The sequence below is a fragment of the Vicia villosa genome, unplaced genomic scaffold (genome assembly GCF_029867415.1).
Source record: "Vicia villosa cultivar HV-30 ecotype Madison, WI unplaced genomic scaffold, Vvil1.0 ctg.003339F_1_1, whole genome shotgun sequence".
In the NCBI taxonomy this organism is placed as follows: domain Eukaryota; kingdom Viridiplantae; phylum Streptophyta; class Magnoliopsida; order Fabales; family Fabaceae; genus Vicia; species Vicia villosa.
In genome coordinates this window covers 6,019-11,964 of record NW_026706183.1, presented here as the reverse complement: position 1 = coordinate 11,964, position 5,946 = coordinate 6,019, and the positions used below count along the sequence as shown (strand labels likewise).

At 40.1% G+C, this 5,946-nt stretch overlaps 1 non-coding gene across 1 annotated transcript; it reads left to right on the top strand.

Annotated features, from left to right (window-relative positions):
* The first annotated feature begins 5,367 nt into the window (after window positions 1–5,367).
* Window positions 5,368–5,474, top strand: LOC131640865 (small nucleolar RNA R71). The gene has a single exon (XR_009295364.1). It is a non-coding gene; the product is annotated as a small nucleolar RNA R71 (small nucleolar RNA).
* The last annotated feature ends 472 nt before the right edge of the window (window positions 5,475–5,946 follow it).

Here is a 5,946-nt window from a genome sequence, read left to right as displayed (position 1 = left end):
GGTTAAGCAGGTGTAGGATGCTTTCTTCGATACCAAGCTTCACCATAGTTGGTTGGTGAGGATAGCAAGTCAACTCCATGTGTCTTTCAGCCAGCTTGTTAAATCTTGCTTCTTGTCCTCTACCACGGAACACAACTTCCATATTGTCAACTTCTTGCATCGTAGTTAGTAGTTAAATGAAAAACCTAGAAGTTGAAAATATTGAGATTAAGTTAGAACTAGGCTAGTGTTAATTTTAAAAATAAAATTAAATAAAACAAGTTATAATAATAATTATAATTATAAAAAGGAAGTATTTTCTCGAATGAAGAAAACGGCTATAATTATAATAGTTATTATAAGATGTATGAAAAATAATAAGAAAATTAAAATCTAGAATAATTAAAAATAGAATAGTTAAATGAAAATTAAAAATTAAAATTTTAAAAATAAAATAAAATAAAAATAAAAAGAATAAATAAATGTGGGTTGTCTCCCACCAAGCGCTTTGTTTAATGTCGTAAGCTCGACGATTTTAAAATAGAAAACTATTTTTTCGAAAGAGCGGGCAGTTCGTCAAGTTTAAAAATTTCGATGTTTTCATCGTATTCGAGATGATGGTAATACTTAAGACGTTGCCCATTTACGACAAAAGGTTTGACGGTTTCTCCTTTGATTTCTATCGCTCCACTCGGAAATATGTTAGTTATTTCGAAAGGGCCAGACCATCTAGATCGTAACTTGCCAGGAAATAATTTTAGTCTAGAATTAAATAAAAGCACTTTATCGCCTATGCTAAAATATTTCCTAGATATACGCTTGTCGTGCCATTTTTTCGTTCGCTCTTTATAGATTTTGGCGTTTTCGTAAGCGTCTTGTCTAAGTTCTTCTAATTCGTTTATGTCTAGAAGTCGTTTCTCACCAGCGGCAGTGTAGTTTAGGTTTAAGTTCTTAATAGCCCAGTAGGCTTTATGTTCTAACTCTACCGGTAGGTGGCATGATTTTCCATAAACGAGTTTGAATGGGGTAGTTCCTATTGGAGTTTTGAAAGCTGTCCTATAAGCCCATAAAGCTTCATTTAGCTTGGTTGACCAATCTTTCCTAGATATAGCAACAGTTTTCTCCAATATTTGTTTTATTTCGCGGTTAGATACTTCTACTTGACCGCTTGTTTGTGGATGGTATGGTGTGGCTTTTCGATGATTTACTCCATATTTTCGAAGGAGTTTCTCAAGTATTCTTGAAATGAAATGAGAACCACCATCGCTAATCACCAATCTTGGCACACCGAACCTAGGAAAGATGATGTTTTTGAAAAGTTTGATAACTACTCGTGTATCGTTTGTAGGAGAAGCAATAGCTTCTATCCATTTTGAAACGTAATCGACAGCTACGAGTATATATTGATTTCCAAACGACGATGGAAACGGTCCCATGAAGTCTATTCCCCAGACGTCAAATATTTCTACTTCCAGAATGCCTTTTTGAGGCATTTCATCGCGTCTTGAAATGTTTCCAGTTCGTTGGCATCTATCACAGCTTAGTACAGCAAAATAGACGTCTTTCCACAGGTTGGGCCAGAATAGTCCAGATTGAAGGATTTTGGCGCAGGTTCTAGATGTGCTATGGTGTCCTCCACACGGTGCAGAATGGCAATGTGTTATTATGCTTCTTATTTCTTCTTCGGGTACACAACGTCTAAAGATTCCATCGGGGCCTCTTTTGAACAAGAGTGGGTCGTCCCAATAGTAATGTTTTAGGTCATGGAAGAATTTCTTCTTCTGTTGGTAACTTAGATCAGGAGGAAGCACACCAGCAGCTAGGTAGTTTACGAAATCTGCATACCAAGGTGTGTCAGATCGGGCTAAAGCTATTTCAGCTAATTTCTCGGTTTCAGAGTTTGGACGGTACGGTTCGAATTCATTTGCTTCTAATTGGGCGATGAGTCTTTCATAAGGGAAATCGTGGTCAATTGGTACTTGTTCGGGTTTCAGATTTTCCAATCGAGAGAGGTGATCTGCTACGACATTTTCAGTGCCTTTCTTATCTTTAATTTCCAGGTCGAACTCTTGCAGTAATAAGATCCATCTCAAAAGTCTTGGTTTGGCGTCCTTTTTGGTTAGGAGGTACCTAATGGCGGCGTGGTCGGTGTATATGATTATTTTGGCTCCTACCAGGTAAGAACGGAATTTGTCTAATGCGAATACGACAGCTAATAATTCTTTTTCTGTCGTGGCATAATTCATCTGAGCTTCGTCTAGGGTTCTACTTGCATAATATATGACATGTAGTTTCTTATCCTTTCTTTGTCCTAGAACAGCTCCTACAGCATAATCACTTGCGTCACACATTATTTCGAAAGGCTCATTCCAGTCGGGAGGTTGCATAATTGGCGCAGAGATTAATGCTCGTTTAAGTGTTTGAAATGCTTCAGTGCATTTATCGGTGAAAATAAATTCGGCGTCTTTCATGAGTAATTCAGTTAAGGGTTTGGTTATTTTAGAGAAATCCTTAATGAAGCATCGGTAAAAACCAGCGTGTCCCAGAAAACTTCTTATTTCTCTAACGGTTTTGGGAGGTTGAAGGTTTTCGATAATTTCGATTTTTGCTTTATCAACTTCGATTCCTCTATCGGATACGATGTGTCCAAGTACAATTCCTTGTCGAACCATGAAATGGCATTTTTCCCAATTAAGGACTAGGTTTACGCTTACGCATCGTTTAAGCACCATTTCAAGGTTTTCTAAACATGTTTCAAAACTTCCTCCACAGACAGAGAAGTCGTCCATAAAGACCTCCATTATTCCATCTAGGAAGTCGGCAAATATTGCCATCATGCATCTTTGGAAGGTCGCGGGTGCATTGCAGAGTCCAAAAGGCATTCGTCTATAAGCGAATGTACCATAAGGGCAGGTGAATGTGGTCTTCTCTTGGTCGTCAGGGTGGATAGGGATTTGGAAAAATCCGGATTATCCATCCAGATAACAAAAATGTGAGTGTTTAGCTAGGCGTTCAAGCATTTGATCTATGAAAGGTAAAGGGAAATGGTCTTTTCGGGTAGCTTTGTTTAACTTCCTATAGTCAATGCACATTCTCCATCCAGTTTGGGTACGTTGTGCTACAGATTCTCCTTTTGCATTAGTGATTACAGTGACTCCTCCTTTCTTTGGTACGACGTGAACAGGACTAACCCATTTACTATCGGATATAGGATATATTATTCCAGCTTCTAGCAGTTTTTGGATTTCCTTTTTAACCACATCGCTCATAATAGGATTTATTCGCCTTTGATGTTCCCTAGAGGTTTTACTATCGTCTTCGAGCATAATGCGGTGCATACACAGAGAAGGGCTTATACCTTTCAGATCTGATATGTTGTATCCTAAAGCGGTAGGGTATTTTCTTAGGACATTAAGTAATTTTTCAGTCTCGCTTCGTCCTAAGTTGGCGTTCACTATAACTGGTCGGTTTAGTTCTTCGTCTAGAAACTCATATCTAAGATCGGTAGGAAGTGTCTTCAGCTCTATAGCAGGTTTCTTAGGTCCAGGTATAGGATCGGGAGTTAAAGCTAAGCATTCACTCAGGTGGTTATCTTGATATTCCTCACGCCAGTTGTCATCTTCAAAAATTTGCGGCATAGGAATTCTTAGGGTTTCGGTTTCCTTATTTGGTTCGGATTCTATTTCCTTGACACACTCGTCGATTATGTCAGCAGAACAGCATGTGTCAATTATAGAAGGTGCTTTTAGGAATTGGGAAAGTATAAATTCTATTTTCTCTTCTCCTACTTCGAAAGTAAGCTTTCCTCGCTTTACATCTATAATAGCACCAGCGGTTGCTAAAAATGGTCTTCCTAATATGATCGGGATGTTAGAATCTTCTTGGATATCCATAATGATGAAGTCAGTTGGGATGTAGAATTGACCTACACGGACAGGGATATTCTCTAACATTCCTACAGGGTACTTAACTGAACGGTCTGCTAGTTGAAGAGACATTCTTGTTGCTTTAAGCTCACCTAGGTTGAGTTTCTTACAGGTCGAAAGAGGCATCAAACTAACACTAGCTCCTAAATCGCACAAGGCTTTCTCTATGATGGTTTTTCCAATTACGCAGGGTATAGAGAAACTACCAGGGTCTTTCAGTTTTGGAGGCATGTTGTTTTGGATGATAGCGCTACATTCAGCGGTAAGCGTTATAGTTTCGTTATCCTCGAGTTTCTTTTTGTTTGATAAGATTTCTTTTAAGAACTTAGCGTACGAAGGCATCTCAGTTATGGCTTCTGTGAATGGTATGGTTATGTTTAATTGCTTCAGAAGTTCTACAAATCTTTTAAATTGCGCTTCGGTTTTTGATTTAGCTAATCTCTGAGGGTAAGGAATTGGTGGCTTATAAGGTGGTGGTGGAACATAAGGTTTCTCCTTTTCGGGTTCCACTTCGTTATTGTTCTCATCAGTCTTAGCAGTTTGTTCGTCGGTTGTTTTCTTTTGGGTTTCCTTTGGCTCTTGTTGTGACATGGGTACGTTTTGGGTTCTAGGATCTATGGGTCCATCGTAATTCGTTCCACTTCGTAGTGTTATCGCGTTCGCATGTCCTTTAGGATTTGGTTGAGGTTGAGCAGGAAACGTGCCAGCGGGGGCAGCAGTAGGTGCTTGCTGTTGAGCCACTTGTGAGATTTGAGTTTCTAACATTTTGTTATGCGTAGCTAAAACATCTACTTTGTTCGATAGTTGTTTTAGTTGCTCGCTATTGTGGATGTTTTGATTCAGGAAGTCTTTATTGGTTTGTTGTTGGGAAGCTATGAAGTTCTCCATCATGATTTCTAGGTTCGACTTCCTAGGGGTGTTTTGAGCAGCTACAGGCGCTTTTTGGTAGCCAGGTGGTACAGCAGGTGCTTGTCCAGGCGCGTACAACGCATTGTTGTTCTTATAAGAAAAGTTCGGGTGGTTTTTCCATCCAGGGTTGTACGTGTTAGAATAAGGGTTTCCTTGAGCGTAATTTACTTGATCAGATGGGACTCCAGTCAAGAGTTGGCATTCAGCAACTACATGCCCAGTCAATCCACAAATCTCGCAGTTAGGTGCTACAGCGGCAGCGGTGGCTGAAGGAGTGATGGTTAAATTCTCGATCTTTTGAGTTAAAGCGTCTACTTTAGCGTTAACGCGGTCTATACCACTTATTTCGTACATTCCTCCTTTGGTTTGGGCTTTCTCTAGAGCGGCTCGTTCTCCTCCCCATTGGTAATGGTTTTGTGCCATGTTCTCTATGAGTTTGTATGCTTCATCATGGGGTTTGTCCATTAATGCTCCGCCAGTAGCGGCATCTATAGTCATTTTAGTGTTATATAGGAGACCACCATAGAAAGTATGGATGATCAGCCATGGTTCGAGTCCATGATGAGGGCATATTCTAAGCATGTCCTTGTAACGTTCCCAAGCTTCGAAGAGTGATTCGTTATCTTTCTGGGTAAATCCGTTGATTTGACCTCTAAGCATAGCAGTTTTGCTAGGCGGAAAATATCTCGCTAAGAATACTCTCTTCAATTCGTCCCACGTAGTTATGGAATTGGAAGGCAGGGATTGAAGCCACGCTCTCGCTCTATCTCTCAAGGAGAAAGGGAAAAGGCGTAATCGAATAGCTTCGGAACTAACGTTGTTGGCTTTGATAGTGTCGGCGTATTGCACGAACACGGATAAATGGAGGTTGGGGTCGTCTACAGGGCTTCCAGAGAATTGATTTTGTTGAACAGCTTGGACCAGTGAAGGTTTTAGTTCGAAATTGTTCGCTTCAATCGCAGGTGGTGCGATACTTGAATGCGGTTCAGCGCGCGAAGGAGCGGCATAGTCTCTAAGAGGACGAATAGCAGCCATCTCTAACTTCGGGGTAATTTGATTGATTTGATCAGTAAAAATCAATTCCTGATTAATCGGAATTTCTGCTACTTCGGGAAGATTGCGAGCTCGACGT